At 40.8% G+C, this 16,993-nt stretch overlaps 1 protein-coding gene across 4 annotated transcripts in view; it reads right to left on the minus strand.

Annotated features, from left to right (window-relative positions):
• Positions 1-16,993, minus strand: part of PTPRG (protein tyrosine phosphatase receptor type G) — a 706,326-nt gene that overhangs the window by 336,197 nt on the left and 353,136 nt on the right. The window lies entirely within an intron of this gene.

Raw genomic sequence — 16,993 nt, forward strand, 5'->3', positions numbered from 1 at the left:
ACTGGGAAGGAGCAGGTTGGAGGTAAAAGAAGCAGAAGGGGGGCAAATACCAAGCTAGGTTTTAAGTTGTCCTGAGGAAGAAGTAGGCTACATAGGCCTTAAGATCAAAGAGGAGATCTCAGTCAGAAATATCAATTTGAGAGTGCTTTTGGAATAAATGGTAATTTAAGCCATTATAAGGTTGCCTGGGGAGACAGAGCAGAGTGAGAAGAGAAAGGGCCTCCATCTGGATCCTTAGAGGAATTCCAACAGTTAAAACGAATTTAATGAATGACAATGATTCGACCCTTTTATCATTCAGAGCCTTGATGTGGTTAAAATGATGGCTTGTCACTCCAGATCCCAAAACTGCAAAGAATTCCCCTTCACTGCTCAAAGCAAAACTGCCCACAAAAACTTTACAATCCTGGCTGATAGGCCAGATGCGGAAATGTCCTATGAGGTCAATGATGGCTTCCTGGGGCCCTGGGATTGCAGTCCTTTCTAAGACTGATGAGCACGACTGGCTTCCACTTCTGAGGTATAAGGAAGGGTGACACTTTGATTCTCTCATTTTTATTTTGGTTTGCATTATTTCTTAATACCATCAGACAAAGAGGACTTCATGAAAACCACTTTCTCAGCAACAGAGCACATGCTTTTACACACTTAGTAAAAATTAGTCCTTAGGGGTGCCTGGGTGGCACAGTTGGTTAAGTGTCTCTGCCTTCTGCTGAGGTCATGATCATGGGGTCCTGGTATCTACCCCTGCATTGGGATCCTTGCTCAGCAGGGAGCCTGCTTCTCCTTCTCCCTCTGCCTGCTGCTCCACCTTCCTGTGCTCTCACTCTCTCTGTGTCAAATAAAGAAATAAAATCTTTAGGGGCACCTGGGTAGCTCAGCGGTTTAGAGTCTGCCTTGGGCTCAGATCTTGATTCCAGGGTCCTGGGATCTAGTCCCATATTGTGCTCCCTTTGGGGAGCCTGATTCTCCCTCTGCCTATGTCTCTGCCTCTCTCCGTGTCTCATGAATAAATAAATAAATAAAATATTAAAAAAAGAAATATAATTAAAAAAAAAAAAAACAAAATAAACAAAAAAAACCAGTCCTTTGCCCAGAAGATAGCCTTGCCCATTCATTTCCCTGCAAACAGTTTCAGTAGCCTGGCCTCAGAGCCAGTCAGTGAAATGGGCACTGGAGATACACAGGAAAATTCGGTGAGTTCTCTGCTCTCAGGAAGACCAAAGAAGGCAGATTGGGATGCATCCTGCTGCTGAATGATCCAGATCTAAACATGTGAAGAATTCCCACCCCTATACAAAGATGAATGTTGCTGAAAAGGCTGCCTGAGGAAAATATGTAGCCTTGATGTGACATCTATAATACTAGGTGAAAGGATAGATTTCCAAAATAGCACAAAGATATAGTCTAAATAGGTTAAAGAAGCACATATGCCAAGCAAATTTTGAAAAGACAGAATTGTTATGAAACCAAGAATACTAAAAGCCACAGTTGGAGGAACTACTCTGATCCAATAAGAACATTTCCTAAATCGTTAGAGACAAGGCCCCATAGAAAACACTGGGCAGCCTAGATTAGATGTGATTGTCACTTCCAATTCTAGTAACTAAGAGAATGAGCTCAAATGGGAGAGGAGAAGACCTTTTTCCAATAGAAAAGATAAGATCATAACAGGCTAAAAAAGATTGAAGCATTCCTAAATTCTGCATGGTATGCATTATCACATCTGACAACGATTACTGTCTTTGAGAACTATGGAACAATCCATGGCCTCTCGCACTCCATAAGAAAATGATTTTTTATCCAGTTCCAAGTTCCTGCAATACAAGTTCTGCACAGACAGTGAGCTGGAAAGGAAAGATGGCATGGCTTGGCAACTCCTGGGTTCATCTGTACAGGAAGTACTTGTCTACACCACAAGACAAAGGATTATTGCAAACCCACATGATTCAACCCAGGACATTCTTCTCTTCAACCTGAAAATATTTATGAATATAGCATACCACGTAGCACCGAGCTCTCTTTCCAATTTCGACTCCTTGTATTAATAATTTAAACCTAAGGTTCTAAAAATACCCATTTTCATATTTCCTGTGGCAGGCACAAATATGGTGAAGTAATTATGAGGACTGAATCAGCCAGCTCAGGTACAAACAAAGACTTCTTGGGTGAATGAAGACTTTTAAATCCAACTACCAGACATGCAAGAAAGCAAATGCAACCTGTCCCTAACACAACTATACTAAAAGAATCCTTAGTCAATGATTTTTAAAAATATTTTATTTATTTGAGAGAGAAATAGGGAGAGAATGAGGCAGAGGAGGAGCAGAGGGAGAGGGTGACAAGCAGACTCTGAGCTGAGTCTGATGCCAGGTTCAATCCCAGGACCCTGAGCTCATGACCTGAGTAGATATCAAGTGTTGGACACTTAACCGATTGAACTACCCAGGTGCCCCTCAATGATTTTTTTTAATATTAATAAGAACTCGAGATATGATTGCTACTCCTTAAGTTACCGAGGCTTCGATCTGACAAGAAACACCAAGAGTTATCCTCTTAAACCTACCATTTCCACTTTTTCTTTGAGCATTTGCCTCACTGACTACCTACTATGTGAAAAAAAAAATCACAAGATACAACTTCTGTAAGATGGCAACTCCCCAAAACTCCCACATGGAAAAACACAACCAGAAGCAAAATTTCCATAACAGAGGTATAAGCAAAATCCTATGGGCACAACAGATAGCAACAGGGCGGCTGCTGGGAGGTGATAGAAGGTGGGAGCAACATGAATATCAGGAAAGATAGAAGATTTCAGTGCAAGTGTGGGAACTATCTGCAGGAGCTAGTTCCGAAAAAACTCTGCAATCCATGTGAAGTCATTTAAGATTTTACCTTACTGATCATGCAAAGCCATTCAGGGAATATCTAGGAGCAGGGTCCTGCGCACCTCTGCAAAGCTTAACCAGATGATTTCAGATATTCAAGACAGTCATTAAAAACCAAAGGCTTAGTAATGTCCAGGGTTTCGCTGCCAAGCTGCCAATATACCAGCTGTGGAAACAGCTCCTTAACCTCTCTCTGTCAAAAATTCCTCATGTGTAAAGTTGGGACACTGTTGGTTCACAGGAAGGGTGAACTGTGCAAAAGGGAAGGCACATGAGGCCCTTGTGAAGGAAACAGCACATGGTAAATGCCACACAAAGCCTCACCTGAATTATGGTTTCTCCCCCATCACTGCCCAAAGCCTGGCTCTCCTCCACATACCTGATTTCTGATGCTACTATCCTTAACCAGACAGCCTGTATCAGATCCTCTCCTTTACAGACCCCTCAAAAAATAGACAGTGCCAGACTCCTCATTCTGTTGCCATCAACAAGAAAAACTGTATTATTTTTATTTTCCCATTTGCTTAAACCCCATTTTTTCCTGTTACAGAAAGCTGTATCACAGCTGTTTTTGCCATTGTTTGTAGAGTCATCAGGTCATGCTCTAAACAACAGAGTTCTTTGGGGTGGGGAGGGGGGGGGACAGACGAGGGGGAGGGGAAATGAGGCCACTGGCAAGACCATTTGAGCCCTGCCATTAAAATCTACTACATGTTAGAGTCCCGTGGCATTATTTGGATTATATTTTTCGTTAAGTACCTTTGCTTCTTCTTTGGAGTGCTAGTAAGTTGAGCTCTGTTACTGAAAGTGAAGAAGAAATGCCTTTCTCTTTCCCTGACAGCTATATTCCCACTGTGACAAAGATAATCATAGACATTAACAGTGGTAACGAGCTATTAGATCATCAACTCAGTGCTTCTTCGAGGGCAGGCAAAGCATCTAAAATAACACAGTATCATGACTGCATCCTCAAAGGTAAATACATTAACTCTCACTCCCAATTAACAAAAAGGCTCTTTACACACATATGCTAAATCCCTCTGTGCTTTATAAAATACTCCAGGTATCCGCCCTCAGCCTCCTCTTGAGAGGTATTCAAATCTCTCTCCATCCTTTCTCTTTTCTCTAATACACCCAGTCTCCAGTTCCCTTGATTACTTGTGCCATTCCAGAACCAGTCAACCCCTCTGTCCTTCACTGTATCTATAGCAACCATCACTCCATATTTGGAGAAGGTACTCCATTACTGACCACTCCAACAAGGCATAAGAATGTAATAAGCTCCAAAAGAAAGGCATTTGGGAAGGTTTTGCACACTGTTGGAACTCCCAGCACCTAGAACAATCCCTGGCTATAAGTGGTGCCCAATAATTCTTTGTTGAAAAGATGAGTGAATGAATGAATAATCAGACCACAGTTTCCTTCCTGATTCCTTGTAGAAGAGTGGATGTTCCTGCCTAGCCTGAAACAATTTCTCTCCTTCTGTTGACACACTCAGATTTCCCTTGGGAGAACTATTTCCTCAATCCATACTCCATCTTTCTGAAAAAGGCAAGAAAGGTGCCAGGGCCTCCTCTGAAAAAGGAGGCAGGCAGAAATCCAGAACCAGCTATTAAACATATTTCTCTCTCTGGATGCAGTGCTGGTCCCAGGATAAGACCTTTGCAGGAAATGTTAGGGAAAGGCTTTCTTGATCCATTAGTATTGCAAGCCAGAAGGATGTTTTAAGCCTGTGAATACTAGAAACCTTTACAAGGAAAGGAAGGACCCACATGCAAAGGAAGCCAAAGCACACAGACCCAGTCAGGCTGGAATCCAGAACCAGGACCAGATCCTTCAGTTACTTCAGTTTATAAATTCCCGTTTTTGCTTTGTTACAAGTTGTCCTGGATGTTGTCACATGCTCCTGAGCAAGTCCTCAGGGATTCACCCAATCTGAAGATTCCCCCAGACATCGTCAATATTTGTTCCTTAAATACCTCACCTGTTTGTACTTGATCTCATTCTGGCATTCCCAAGTTGCTGAGCCACTGGTCTGAAACCACTGCTGCTAAAATCAATCCAGCCCCGTATCACGTATTTTATGTTCAGGTATAAATCAAGGACTGGCCAGTCAGTTGTAAGTAGGCTTCGTTAACTGCTGTGGATTTTTTAAACAATCATTCTATACACTTTGAAGAGATGCTCATTACACAGGCCAACCACAAAACTGACCCTTAGTCTACGAAAGTTTGTCTCCTTCATAGGCCCACAGATTAGCATAGGATCAAAAGCCCAAATGCTGACATAATTAAGCTGGACTAATTATCACCACTAATAAAAGCAATGTCACCCTCGTCAATCCACTTTGGTGATTTTTAAAAGAAACCTAGGCCTTTTCTCTAAAGGGCTAAATCTCTGCGAGAAACCCCTAAAACACATCTCCCAAGAAGGGATTTGAATGGAACACTCTACCCTGTATTAGAGGCTGTCATTTCTCATCATACCATGTCTAAATTTGTTCAAATGTTTTCACTAATTTTCAATAATTTAGTAAAAATGTTCTAGAAGAGATAAGATACCAAAAGGAACTCCAATGTAAGAACGAGCTCATGTCCTACAAATATAGCGTGCTTGAAAAGGTCTTTCAGCGTTGAAAGTAAACAGATGTCTTCAAATTTCTGCAACAGAAAAGAGCAGTGCCAAAATAGCACATTGATGCAATAAGCAGTACTAATTACTGAGCACAGGTATTTTTGGACTCTCATTTACAAAATCAAGACAGAGCTAATTCCATTCCATGGCAGTGAAATGCACCTACACTTGCCTTACCTGTGGATAAGCAACCCCTCTGGATAAAACGTGCATGTTGCAATTCAAGCAGTAAGAAAGAAACCCCTGAGGAGGATGGTGGGCTCACTATCATAGCAAATAGTCCCAGGAAAAGTGAGATTGTGGGCCTGGCCCTTTCCCTTGGTTCTCCTTAAATTACAACCTAAGTCTTTAGGAAATCATCTCTAAATTAAAATCCTTCTCTGCTCCCCATTCCAGGTTTTGCAGGCAAGGCAGGAATGAACATTTTTATTTGTCAACATTTAAAAAAGATATGTTGTTCTCAGCTTCTGCCACTTGTGCTATTATTCTGAGAGCAGAGCCTTGATCACACATCTGATAGAAATGTTTGAAACTTCTTCTGTGAGATTTTATTTCCTGTTAGTGAGGAGGGAGCAGACCCTGGTTATTAGATGAGGAAGGAAAAAAAGAAAAAATACTAATCCCCAGCCATGCCTTAAGAACTTTCCAGCAACGTAGGTTTTTAATTTTGAGCTGTCTGAATATTCAATAACTGAATCACACGTCCAGTATTCTAAGTAACAATTTATAGTTTGATACAAGGGGTAAGACAATACTGGAAATAAAATGAATGAATGAATGAATTCAATCAATCAAAAAACGTGGCCAGGCAGAGGAGAGCTCATTTCTACAGTGATGTTAAATAACCACACAGGCTGGGCAAGCCACTTCACGTCTCTATGCTTCATTTCTCTCACCTATGAGACAGGAATTGCAATCATGTCTACTGTTGGACCGACCTTCATGGTCACTGTCGTTTTAATTTTATATTCATGGTTCTCAGGATAGTGCCTGGGTATGCATTAACTGCTCAATAAACAGTAGCCCCTGTTAGCTTTATTAATTTAGCAAAATTACCTGAATAAACATACATATGTTTACAGCATGAGATGACAGTTTTCCTGAGAAACCTGTAGATGAATCCTTAGTGGTTGAGGTAAGTTCATGCCATCTCCCAGATATGCCTCTATTTAAAGTTTTCCTTCTAGGACTTTGAGGGTCAGCTCTATCAGATGTTTGCTAAAGTATAAAAAAATCCCTGTTACTTTGCTTACAATTGGTTAACAAAGACTGTATACCTTAAAACATGTACAGATATTCTGTTTTACAGTGGATCTCAAACTCACATTCAACCCTTTGTTATCCACTGCAGACACATTTCACAGAAGAGCCAGGTGGGGGCAGCCCCAGTGGCTCAGTGGTTTAGCAGCACCTTCAGCCTGGGGTTGGGGGATGATCCTGGAGACCAGGGTTCGAGTCCCATGTCAGGCTCCCTGCATGGAGCCTGCTTCTCCCTCTGCCTGGGTCTCTGCCTCTCTCTCTATGTGTCTCATAAATAAAAATTTTAAAAAATAAAAAAATAAAAAAGGGACGCCTGGGTGGCTCAGTGGTTAAGCGTCTGTCTTCAGCCCAGGGTGTGATCCTGGAGACCCAGGATCAAGTCCCACTTCAGGCTCACTGCATGGAGCCTGCTTCTCCCTCTGCTTCTGCCTGTGTCTCTGCCTCTCTCTCTCTCTCTCTCTCTGTTGCTCATGAATAAATAAATAAAATCTTAAAAAAAAAAAAAACAGAAGAGCCAGGTGAAGAAAAGAAGAGAAGCATATATACTCTGTGGAAGTCTTCATGACATACACAGTAGCTTAAATATGATTCACTTCTTTCTCAGCAACCACTGCAGTCTGTAGGATAGATCTTAGGGAGCACTTTACAAAATACCTTTAACACCAAAGGGAATTTCTTTCAAGGAGCAGGGGTGGGGATAGAGGGCAGGCAGCTGGCCAATGATGCCATCTTGTCGAGGTCCCAAAGGTTTTGACTCAACAGTTAAAATCATATAGACAAATGCTACTCATGTAAGTTAAAAAAAAATTTAATGAGACCCAAACTATTGTTGGTAATAGTACATTCCAGAGGAAAAGAATATAAATTAAAATAACAAAATGTTTTCCGGGATTATACTTGGGAAGTCAGAGCCTCACAGCTACCCCAACCATTCCCTGATAAATTTAAAGGGTTCGAAATCAGACAATTTGATTACTGTGTAGCATGAAGTTGGCCCTTTGGAAAAAAGAGATTGAGTCTTTCATAAAGTCACAGAGTTCTTCAAACTGGGAGGCACTTAAAGTCACCTTAATCTGGTCTCCAGACTTGTACTGCAGCCAGCCTGTTGTGAGCTCTGAAGACAGAGTCAGAGTAAATGATAGCTGAAGAGTCTGCTCATCTACTATCTGATGCCACCCACACACCAGGAAGACTCACGCATGGTGCTCCTGACTATAGGAGGTCACCAGTTGTAAGAAGCATTCCAATGACAGGGACACTAATACAGAAAAACCGTGCATCATAAACACAGTGGCTTTTGACCCAGGGTGTTTGTTCCCCAGCGGACATCTGGACAATGTCTAAAGAGATTTGATTGTCACAACTGGGAGGTGATGCTCCAGGCATCTCGCAGGTGGAGGCCACAGATGCTGCTGAACCTCACAGAATGCACAGGTGAGTATCCACAAACTGTCACTAGCGCTGAGGTCGAGAAACCCTAATGCTAACTGATGAAATATGGCTATTTTGTTTGCTGCTGTTTCCCAGGCACACAGTAGTCATTCGATATATATTAAATGCAATGATAAAATCACTTTTAGTGTAAGGGAACTAAAAGAATTATAAAGAGATAACCCCAGATTTGAGATTACCACTGAAATCACTGCTTCTCGATTTCCTCTGGGTCCACACTTGGGACTGGTGATGATCTCTAGCCTACCAGCTATCGCATCTTCTGAGAGCATGAGTCTGCTCACTTCACTCATGCTTTGTTTTTAGGGACTCATACTAGGTGACTGATATGAAAAATCCCCAAGTATCCCATCAAGAGAATTAAATATTTTAGGCAAGATGATGACGGAGGCAAGTCAAAGACATGATAAAACTACCCTTCATTAAAAATTTATTGAGGCAGGGGATCCCTGAGTGGCTCAGTGGTTTAGCGCCTGCCTTCAGCCCAGGGCATGATCCTGGAGTCCCAGGATCGAGTCCCACATCGGGCCCCCTGCATGGAGCCTGCTTCTCCCTCTGCCTGTGTGTCTACCTCTCTCTCTTTCTCTCTCTCTCTCTCTCTCTCTCTGTCTCTCATGAAAAAATAAATAAAATATAAAAAAAATTTATTGAGGCAACTGACTGACTCAGTCAGTAGAGTACATGCCGCTTGATCTCAGGGTTATGACTTCAAGCCCCATGTTGAGTGTAGAGAATACTTAAAAATAAAATCTTGGGGTGTTTGGGTGGCTCAGTCCATTAGACATCCAACTCTTGATTTCATTTTTTTTAAAGATTTTATTTACTTATTCATAGACACAGAGAGAGAGAGGCAGAGACACAGGCAAAGGGAGAAAAGGCTCCATGCAGGGAGTCCAATGTAGGACTCGATCCCAAGTCTCCAGGATCACACCCCAGGCTGCAGGCGGCGCCAAACCGCTGTGCCACCGGGGCTGCCCCAACTCTTGATTTCAGCTCCTCATGATCTCAGAGTCCTGGGATGAGACCTGTGTCAGGCTCCCTGCTCAGAGCTGAGTCTCCTGGTCTCCCTCTCCCTCTCCTCCTCTCCTTGCCTCTCTAAAATAAATAAATATATATTTTTAAAAATCAATAAAACTTTATTAATTGCCCTGTGTTCTTCAGTATGGCCTAGGCAATGTAAACATAAAGGATAAGAACTGTTGTATATATGATTTTATTAGCATTTATATATCAGCCTTTTTAAAAAGCAGACTTAGAACAATAAGATGATCTGTCCAGTGTCCCAGACTAGGACAGGGTTAAGTCAAACACCCTAAAACTCCATCTCCTAATTCAGTGCTCTTTGCACTATAAATAATTATTTTTGCTGTATCTGTTTTTTACATGAGGATTTTTCAGCAGCTGGTGCCTCAACATCAGAAAAAAACTTGAAACGAAAACACAATTGCTTACACACCAATCACTTGAACTTTGAAATGATCTGTCCCCGTAGCTGGAATATTCAATGTTGCAAAGCAAAGTCAACATTCTGCATCTGGCCAGCAGATCTGCTACCAGTCCCAAGACAAAAGTCTGTGCACACCACTCTCCACATTCCAATTGTGAATACTGCCCTTTTTACTACTAGCAAACAATAATCTGGAAGTCTGAAGTGTCTACATGAAGGAGATTGCACTTACCTCCTGGATCACTCGTGCTTGGGAAGGAAGCTTGCTCCAAGGCTTATAAAAAAGTCTCTTTTTCTATCCCCTAGCACAGTTTCTAAAAAGATATTTAATGGAGGGAGAAGCAATGTTTTCTCGCTTATTGTCAAAATAATGAAAATAATAACTGACTATATCTTTGTTTCAAGATTTTGGGCGCCTTTGGGGAAACAAGGATAAAAATAATCGAGAACTTCCTCAGTCTGGGTGTGTTGTCTGGCTCTTAATAGTTGTGTTAGTTGAGGTTAGTTCACAAACTTCTCTGAGTCTCAATTTCTTCATCTCTTAAAAAAACAGAAATAATGATAATCATCATTATCAATCTCAAACATCGGATGGGAAAATGTAGTGAGATACGTGAATACACATAGCACAGTACTTAGCATAAAGTGGGCAATAAATATTATAAATATTTGTTAGGCAGATTCTGGCCCACAAACAAAGTCTATAAATTCAAAATGATCAAAGGGGCTGAGTAGTAAACTTATTTGACTCAGGAGAGTCAGGGGAAATCCTGGCTGATCTTGGCCTATGTTTTTCCTTATTTAATAGGTATATGAAGGTAACAGGTACTTCGCTTCTTCATTCTACTTGGAAAACAAGAGCAAATAGGTGGTGACAAATAGCAATTAACATTTAGCTCTGAGTTACAAGGCCAGAGGGGGTCATAGCTAGGGCAAGAGCACTATACCAACTCCACTCTGGCTAATTTTTGTCATGATGCAAAGTGTTCTGATTTTTTCAGAAAAAGTATCTATGGTTTTACAGTGCTAGATAGCATATCAAACATTTCTTTCAAAACAAAGTGTAAATCAACAAAGTATGAGCCAAACTGTTGAAGAACCATATACAGCCAAGATGGGCAATTTAAAAACTGTTGTAAAAGACAAAAAGAAGAAGTATGGAGAGACTGTGAGCTAAATTTAAGTGGTCAGTTGAGCACAAAGTCATATTCTATGGTACCCTCACTGGCATCCTGAGCAATCCTCTGGCCCCACAGGAAAAGCCCTGTAGAGAATCACAAAGATAAGAGTTGCATATGAATGAAGCACTGTAGGAGATCACAGGATAATGGTTCCTACAGAGACATAGTTGAGAGTCAACTCTGATCCCCACAAGTTTGTGAAATAGGACTTTTCTTTCCCATTCTGAATGTACAGTGCTGTCAATTAATTTGCCCAAGAAGCACCACTAGCTAATGTTGGGATCAGAATGTCAACCTGTCCAACCTCAATTACAGAACTACTTCCATCAGACCACATCAGTGTGACCACTATACAACAAGTATCTACGGAATCCACAGGACTCCGTAAAAACCAAACTAAAATCTGACCTTTTCCCAAAAAGAAAATGCAAAATCCTACTGATACAACAAAACTGGAAATAATCACATGACACATACATAAACATATGCCAAATCGGGTGCAGAAACAATTAGGACAGAAATCAGTAAGTGGTAAAGATAGAATAAAATGTCAAAATCGCTTTCAAAGTATTCTCTAAGAATGGAGATTAGAGGCTCTGTAGTCCAGCTTTAGTCAAATTTTGTTCGTGCGTGCATGTCATTTACAACTGGTGCCATAACAAACTGTCACCTGCATGATTATTTCCTCCCTATTTTCCTATAAAAATGACTTGTTTGAAATTTAAAGGAGGTACTAAGGAATTAAGTAACACAACCACCTCAAAAGCAAGTTGGTGATGATGAAGACAAGACTTGGATCCAGTGCAGACTTCTTTTCATTCAATCCAAAAGGTCTTTAGTATTTCCTCTTGCTCTACCTCCCCATCTATCATGCGTGGACAAACACCAAATGCATTATGGTCAGGAGATAGCTCACTGAGCTGCACACACACTTGGAGATGCAGAAACTCCACCCCTTCATGAAAAGGGAAGCTAGAGTTTTCAGTAGCTTACCAAAATCGGTAATTATTATTTCCTAAATAAAAAAAAGTCTGCATTATTTGGGCCCTTGAATGACGTTAAACATTCCTCTCTCAATGTTGCAAACCTGGGTCAACATTTTCTATCTGGTCAACAGATCTGCAACCAGCCTCATGAAAATAAAGTTACCTCTCAAACCATTTAATGTACTATTCATAAAAACTAGAAGTCCATGACTTCAGAAATGGGAATATGGATTACTTAGTGGTGCCTTACTTCTTTCACCTGCCTACACCTTAAAAAAAAAAAAAGGGATCTTAGAAAGTCTTAGGCAATTTCTCTGTGTTTGCCTGGCATTTTGCTACGATGATAGATTTAGCAGTATATCTTCACACTGCAATTTCATTAAGCATTGGCTTTTCCTTTTAGGTTCAATCACTTATGACTTTTTATGAGCTCTGCACATATTTACTCAATTTTGCTATGTAAGCATCCTCTTCTTAAACTTATTGGAGGTAAGGAGCTTGTCTGACATCTGCTTAGAGGCACCTGATATCAAGTTATTCTACTAAGCTTTCCGATCTGAGCATGAGTAAATATAGAGCTGCTTTGCATCAGAAAATAATGTTTTATTGTTAAAAGTTTCCTTAATTTGTGTAAAAATTACTCCCAAATGCATTGCAAGTGTGATGACCAGTTTGGTCTAACCTACACAGCATCCAAACACCTGCCAAAATGGCAAGTATGAACACTGCAGCTGTACCAGCTTCTGGTGTGCCAATAGTTTCAGTAATTTCTACGTGTTCTAATTGAAATGACACATTTATTTTTTATTTATTTATTTATTTGAAATGACACATTTACACCGAACCTCAGCGGGTCTTTTCAAGTCATCATCATTGATGTCTGAACTTACTTTCCATTCAAAAAGATATAAGAGAGAATTAAACGACACTTGAAAAAGTTTTCATGCCCAAAGCCATAATCTGGATACTAAAAACAGCTAGATCAAAATGTTAACCAATGCTAATAGTTTTTCTCATTCCAGAGGATCTACCTGTTGACGTCTTCAAGATAAATAGGCCGTGATAATAAAAACTGTCATTCTCCATTTTGAACTCCATTTTGTATGAAATACAGAGCAACAGCACATATTTCATCAGACCACACCCCAAATGACAAATTGGTAACAGCTTTCATGAGCAGGCTCCTCTGAAGGAGTATTAGAAAATACCACTAATATAACACTTAACACATTTCATATTATATTCATCACAGGTACCAAAGACTGGATCCATTTCCCTTCTCCACTGGCATTTACAGATTCCCCAAAACAACAAAAGTAGAACTTAGTTTAAAATAAATTTCAGGGCAGCCCGGGTGGTCCAGCAGTTAGTGCTGCCTTCAGCCCAGGATGTGATCCTGGAGACCCGGGATTGAGTCCCATGTCGGGCTCCCTGCATGGAGCCTGCTTCTCCCTCTGCCTGTGCCTGTCTCTCTCTCCCTCTCTCTCTCTCTCTCTCTCTGTGTCTCTAATGAATAAATAAAAATTTAAAAACTTAAGAAATAATAATAAATTTCTATTTACATGCGGGTCCAGAGAAACTAAGGCATACCAAAATCCCTTTTCCAAATCAGAAAGTCTCTGATTTTCAGAATAAGACAATGCAGATACTCTCTTAAAACTTCTTTTCAGAGACGCCTGGGTGGCTCAGCTGTTGAGCATCTGCCTTTGGCTCAGGGTTTGATCCCAGGACCCTGAGATTAAGTCTGGCATTGGGCTCTCCACAGGGAGCCTGCTTCTCCTTAGGCCTGTGCCTCTGCCTCTCTCTGGGTCTCTCATGGATAAAGAAATAAAATCTTTAAAAAAAAAAAAAGAAATACGATTTTCAAAGTTTATGGTCATATAAAATGTTTACACACCCATCCATACCCTATGGTTATCCAAGTAAATCTGGAAAATAATTTAAAATAGAGAGAAGGAAGGAAGGAAGGAAGGAAGGAAGGAAGGAAGGAAGGAAGGAAGGAAGGAAGGGAAGACAGGAAAAGAGAGGAGGAAAAAGCTGTCCAGGAGGGTGGAAAAAAAAAAAAACCACACACATAACAGATTAAAGCTTTGTTAAAATGAATCATTCAGATTTGGTTAACTACAGAGAAAAGAAATTTAGATTAAAAGGAATAGTATTTTTAAAACCTTTCCTAAGATAAGACAGTTAACTTCAAATGCAGTCTTAGAACAGTGGGAAATGTTAAGTCCAGACAGGAAGAAAAGGTGGTACTATAGTTTTAAATTCCAATAAAAGTACTCAAGGCAAAATTCTCTTCTAAAATAAATTCACAGAAGGGGGGGGAACCCAAGATCAAATGCGAGATTGTTTTTCCTTTTCATTTACAGCTTAAAAGCTTCTTGGCAGCACCGGTAATCTGTCAGAAAGGGTGAAAAATTGTGCTTAATAGATAATTTTAAGACTTTACTCAAAAGATGTTAATAAATATACTGAGGCTAGGAGTTGGAAGTGACACCAGCAGTTCGATGAGCACAGTGTTCTCCTTCGCCGTCACCTGTTATAAATCTAAAAATGTGATCACTCTGACTGCATGTTTCTTGCCTCTAAAATAAGCAAGAAGCTGTGAAAATGTTTCCAAGTTTCCAGGCCTCAAAGAAGAGAACAGATAATCCATAAAGGGAAGTTTCTTCAGCTGCCTTTATCAAAAGCAACTTGCTTTTACATTTTTAAGCATTTGCTTTGAATAAGACAAAGACAATTAGCTTAAAATCCTCAATGACAAGAAGGGTATTTTCAAATGGCTCCTAAAACTGGATGTGATAACCAGTTGGTATGGGTGGTCTGGCCAGACTCTGGAACTGGTTCACAGGACTGCAGCTCGTAATATCTATAATGTCATGATAATGTGGCAAGCCTTGTGTGAGGGCCCACGGGATTCAAAAGGACAGCGTGCAACAGTGCTGAGCCCAGAGTAAAAGTGGAATGGCCAGTGACTCTTCATCAAAAGGAACTGACACGAAGGCAAATCTGGTGGACATATTCAATCCCTTACTTGCTGACTCCCAAGAATGCAGTTCCTTTCACAGATCAGGTGTCCTCCAAAACTTATGACTTTCAATGAAACACTTTTACAACTGAAATACCCACAGTGCTTGCTTGCTTTTTCTTTCTTTCTTTCTTTCTTTCTTTCTTTCTTTCTTTCTTTCTTTCAATTATACATCTCCATCTAAGCGACAGGAGGCAACAATGCACTGTCTTTCAAGAAGGTTCCTATTTTAGTTCTGAACATGCTAAGGAATATCTTAAAAAAAAAAAAGAAAGAAAGAAAGCCTCAGGCTGCCTGGTCACTTGACTTGCAAGATACCTGTGAGGCTAAAAGCAAAGAATTTATTAAGTGGACCTCATTTTTCTGAACTTCTTAAAGAATCAAGTTTTGCTTCTACACCAAACATACCTTAGTGTGACTTTTTCAAGAGGGTGTTTGGGCGGTTATTGTTTTCTATAAAGTAAAATCATGGGTGGTATTCCCTCCCAATGATAGCTTCTGAAAATTCTCTTCACGTGCCAGCTATAAATAACACATGATCTCCACATCCAGACCTTAAGCTTCTGCGATAGAACCCCGCACCCTCGCAGTGTTACAAATAACTCAAATGTGGTTACCCCCACTCTGCAGCAGACATGCAAAAGAAAAGCAAAACAACATGATGTGAGCCACAGAGATGCAATGGAAATCAGTTCTTCTCAACATACAACTCTCCACTCTGGGAGTCACTGTGTCTCCAAAAGATTGGGCTCAGTTCCGTTTTGACTGGTGTGTGTATGTGTGCACGCTCATGTATACACATTGGGAGGGTGAAAGGAGTTTCTGTGACTATTTCTGGGTTTCATTTATTATTTACTTAATGGACACCAAACTGTGATGACAGCCATGGGATACCTTGGTAAAGCTGAGCACCAAACTCACATGTAAATAGAGTAAAGCTTAATGATTGCTCAAGAATATGAGGTCTGCATTCAGACATCTTAGTCCTGAATCTCATGTCCGAAAAGAAAAAATGGGCAAGTTACTTGCTTCGCTTAGCTTTGGTTGTCTTCAGGAGGATGGACACGGTACCTACTCCAAAGGGTCATTAAATATTCTAAATCAAGTGCTTAGAACAATGCCCTGGTCCATCCCAGGGTTAGGCAAAGGTGGCAAATATTAATATAATTTCAAGTCAGACATATTTAATGTAAACAGCATATCCTTGGATTTGAGACATCCTGCAAATAAGTAGAAAATTTAACATTTTTCCAAAAAGTGGGAGCATTGAGAATTAGAGTAGGGGGAAAAAAGAAGAAATTTGCTGCAAGTCAGAGTGTCAAAACAGTACCATGCCAAGAATGGCACAAAATATATCAATGACCTAGTGGCCTAGACTCGGCACTGCTTTAGACAGTGTTTCCTACAGAGTCTAGAAAAGGATAAGGAAAGTTCATCCCTTCTACTTGTGATGAAATGTATTTAATGTGTATTTTTGGAGGGGTCACACATGTGGGTGGGTATGTATGCACCCGCATGTCTTGGCCACTCCTGTGCCACACAGAAAGAGGCTGCAGTCAAAAGTCTGGAGAAGACGGGGTGTCCATCAAAAGCACACGAAGCAGAGTATTCTCTGTCCATCTGTTACTTGCAGAACTGAGAAGCTGTGCTCCATTCTGTCGATCACACTTTCAAATGAGAAATGAGCAAAACTGGAATGTGCTTGGAGGTGAGAGACAAGTATGGGGGAAGGACCTCAGCTTGCAAAAATGTGCAACAGTCAAAAGAACTGTAGGTGCTGGGCCTGGGTGAGGGCAGACAATGAGAACTAAACAATTGGCAGATATCTTAAAAATTTTTTTTTTTTTAATTTATGATAGTCACACACACACACACACACACACACACAGAGAGAGAGAGAGAGAGAGAGGCAGAGACACAGGCAGAGAGAGAAGCAGGCTCCATGCACCGGGAGCCCGACGTGGGATTCGATCCCGGGTCTCCAGGATCGCGCCCTGGGCCAAAGGCAGACGCCAAACCGCTGCGCCACCCAGGGATCCCAATTGGCAGATATCTTTAAAGCAACTAAGGGCACATATATGGGAGAAGGAATGGAGTGGTTCGGTAAAACCTTAGAA

This window comes from Canis lupus, chromosome 19, assembly GCF_048164855.1.
Source record: "Canis lupus baileyi chromosome 19, mCanLup2.hap1, whole genome shotgun sequence".
NCBI classification, from domain to species: domain Eukaryota; kingdom Metazoa; phylum Chordata; class Mammalia; order Carnivora; family Canidae; genus Canis; species Canis lupus.